This window comes from Cynoglossus semilaevis, chromosome 4 (genome assembly GCF_000523025.1).
Source record: "Cynoglossus semilaevis isolate Cse_v1.0 chromosome 4, Cse_v1.0, whole genome shotgun sequence".
Taxonomy (NCBI): Eukaryota; Metazoa; Chordata; class Actinopteri; order Pleuronectiformes; family Cynoglossidae; genus Cynoglossus; species Cynoglossus semilaevis.
In genome coordinates this window covers 19,437,275-19,441,381 of record NC_024310.1, presented here as the reverse complement: position 1 = coordinate 19,441,381, position 4,107 = coordinate 19,437,275, and positions in this window count along the sequence as shown.

Here is a 4,107-nt window from a genome sequence, read left to right as displayed (position 1 = left end):
CGCCCCCGCCCGGTAACTCCTGCCAACTGATTAAAGTTGGCGATGCTAGCATAAAATGGACAAGTTTAAGGATGCGTAAAAACAGTTACATTTCAAAATTTGTGAAAATAAATGAGTCTGAAAACTAAATATATAAAAGTGTGTCCTGTTTTGTTTTTGATTTATTTGTTGTTGTTTTTTTTTTTTTTTGAAACAGAAGGAGGCCCAACAAAACTTTGGGAAGTACTGCTGTAATCCACCAATAAAAGAATGTAAAGTGACGTTCAAGAACTGCCGTAAAACCAGACAACAACGGTGTGTCGTGCTTCCGCAAAGAGAAGTAAGGTAAGGTTTCCTGCTTTCCCTGCTGCAGCTACTTTCATAGTAGGGCTGCTTCTACAGTTTCATCTTCTTTCGGAAAATGCTCAAGATAAGGTTGTTTTTTTTTAATCCAGCTTTTCAATTAAAATGCCCGCACTAAACAAGACGGGAAAAGTTGACAACTTAGTTGCAGAGTAGTAGCTTAAGAACGTCTGACTCTGATGTTTGGGGTTTGAATCTGGTCCTGGAGAAGATCCGAAATATTCTTATATTTGCACAATCTTTTGAGCATTGATTTCTATTATATTGAAAACCATGTAGGTCATGGGTGTCAAACATGCGGCTTGCAGGCCCAAACCAGACCCACTCTGGGGCCCGTTTGATGAATATGGAAAGTGAAAAAAAAAATGTTTGTAATGTTTATTAAATTTTTAATTAACTATATATTTTTTTCCCAAATATATTTGTACTTATTTGCATGAGAACAAATGGGGGGAAAAACGTGGAGTTACTGTTATTTATAGGTATCTTATGTTATATATCAAATTTGCATTAATGTCTAATTAATTCCAAACCTTTCAACTGAAACTGAAAAGAGTTCAACAGTTGAAAGACTCCTCCGTGGAAATGAGAGGAAAGAGGAAGATATCCACAGCAGTTGGATTTATATCACTCGCAATAGAGAAAAAAAAAAAAAAAAAATTCCACAACAAATCTTAAAATGCCAACTGACTGATCTAAGGCCATGATTTCTGGTTTGGGGGTAAAATTGGCCCACGATGCGAGAATTTGATAAATCCCAAGGCACGTAAGAGGGAGCAAAAGAGGAAAAAAACATTAGAAGGCAAGACAGAGGCAGAGAGAGGAAGAGGGTGAAAGAGAGAGAGAGAGAGACCACTGGATTTTCCACTAAGCAGCTGCACTTATACAACCGTTCACTAAAAAGGTCACTCTGACAGTATTTCCTAACAACTGCAGAACTAAAAATTAAATAAAGAACAAGCAATATATTACGGCAAAAATCAGTGCAGCATTACAGAGAGTGAAAGACATGCCCATCCAAAAAAAAAAAAAAAAATTAGTTATTATCCAACATCCTGGAGATAATATGCACACTTTTTCCTACTTATTAAGCCACAGCTTTATGACTTTGGCCCCAAATTCTATAATAATAGCGCTTTTTTTTTTTTTTTTTTTTTAAAGTCTTCAGCGGAAAATAAACTGTGATGATCAAAGTCTATATTGAAACCCTAATTTAGCGCCGCAAGCCGGCCAAGTGTGGGCCATCGAAGATTTATGGAAACTGCCACAGCTCTCTATATACGTTTAATCAGTTGGCAGATTTATCACACCGGCTCCAATCTCCTGCAGGGTTCATCTGACAGCTGACTCTCAGAGGTGACATTGCTCCTGACAGGACATTTAGCATGAAGCAACACAACAGGTTGCATACGACTGTCTAATGTAGTCCATCAAAGTGACAGCCGACCAGAATCATTTGCTTAGGAAAAAAAATAAATGTTTGCTAGCGGCCATGCACGTTTGTGAACACAATGTCATGTCCTGTCACTTGGTTATTTCATCAGCATTAACATATCGGGCGTTGCCATTGGTAATGGTGGAATCTGGTCATTTTGAAAAGACACCACAGTTGCTCCAGGTCGCTGATTGCCGAAACATGAATGACCTACAGAGTTGGCTTTTTGGTACTTAACATAAAAAAAAGTCACAACAAGGCCAACTCAACATGAACTGCAAAATAATGCATCAATGTAAAATAAATTAAAAAAAAAAGAAGACCAATATTTGGTAACAGTTGCTCCTTTGTTACTTTTATCTTTTAGATCGGGCTGTTAAACAATTAGAACAGGTAGCTGTGGCTATTTATAATCGACAAAGACAATTTATTGTTATAATTACTATTGTCAAACTATTAACGTTTTACTAAGGTTTAATTAATAATTACCGTAATAATGATTACCATATTTTCCGGATTATAATTGACACTTTTTTTTTCATCCTTTTACAGCGTTGTGACTTGTGACACACTTGCAGCCACTAGAGGGCACTCTAGCTGGCTGGTGAGACTTATACTCCAGAGTGTCTTATACTGGCTGGTGAGACTTATACTCCAGAGTCTCTTATATATATTTTTTTTTCTTCTTTATTATGCATTTTTGTCTTATAGTCCGGACAATACGGTAATCATGATGAATTGTAATTTATCGTGAATTAATCAGGGATGATCACCATTCCAGAATATGACAAAAAGGTTTTTCTGTATAAAGCTGGATTGGGAAGCCTGAGAACAGCAGGATGTTTCACAGCCATTTTTTTTAATTTGTGACTCACCCAAATGATAGTATTATTGATGCAGCGTAAAGTCACAAAAGTATATAAAAGTGTAACTCAAAATTCAGCTTTGTAGAGTTAATGGATTTTGGTCTCCGCCGTGCATCTTTAAGGTTCCTCATAGAAGGCATCAAGAGTTGCTTTCAGATCTTTGGAGAAGCTGATGTCTACAATCTCTTGCCATCCATTTGACAGTTGCTGTCAGTCATACCATTTCTCAAACAAACCTCGAGTTTGTTATCGAAAGAACGAAAACTTTAGAAGTAACAAAAGCAAACCCTCAGAATGTTGTCCTACGACCGGCTTACAAAAGCACATCCTTGGATTCAATTGAAGTAAGTGGTTTCAACGCAAATGCTGACTGACAAAAACCACTGATAAGTGTTTGGGAAAACAATCAAAGCCCTGAGCTGTTGTGACATGTTCACTGGAGGCTGAAATTGCCTGAAATAAATAATTCTTTTTAACAAATTCCTGCGCTAATCCAAATGTACATTTGATTAAGATCTTAATAGAGTGGCCTTAACCTAACGGCTTTCACACAGACACATGGTTTTGACTTCAATATATAAGTGCTGGTTTGGCTCTAATGCAGTTTTAGGCTGTAAGAACTCTTATCCCAGTGCAACAACTTCACCAATTTAATCAATGTCTTTATCCACGAGGACATGGAGGTAAAATAGAAGGTACTGAGAGATTGATCCCTGGTTCACTGTGTCATGTTGAGGCTCGTGGCCCCCGCAATGAAATGCTGTATTATCTCAGTGAACCCTGCCCTTTTTTTGTGAATGTGGTGAAAGGTTATCCTCCTGATTACGAGACAGTATTGACCACCGTGGGCCAACAGCAGCCAGCAGAGGTGCGGACTCGAGTCACATGACTTGGACTCGAGTCAGACTCGAGTCGTCAATTTGATGACTTTAGACTTCGACTTGACAAAATGTAAAGAGACTTGCAACTCGACTTGGACTTTAACATCAACGATCCGTGACTTCACTTGGACGTGCCAGAACCCACACGTAAACGCACACTCACACACACAGGTGACATTTCAACTGAAGCCTGGTCTCATCCCCCACCTCATAAAGTCAATAAAAATGGGTAAAAAAAAAAAAAAAGGATAAAAATATGAAATTCAAAACTTGAAAAAAATCTGCACATTTTTATCATGTTGTAAAATATTTCAATGTGTTTAGAATGCCAAGGGCACATCATCTCTATATAGGATGTTTTGCGGTTCCATAGAGTAGTGTTATCACGCCTGCTTAACAGAGGTGTGGACTCGAGTCGCATGACTTGGACTCGAGTCAGACTCGAGTCGTCAATTTGATGACTTTAGACTCGACTTGACAAAATGTAAAGAAGCTTGCAACTTGACTTGGACTTTAACATCAATGACTCGTGACCTCACTTGGACTCGAGCCCTTTGACTCGACAAGACTTGATACTTTCTCC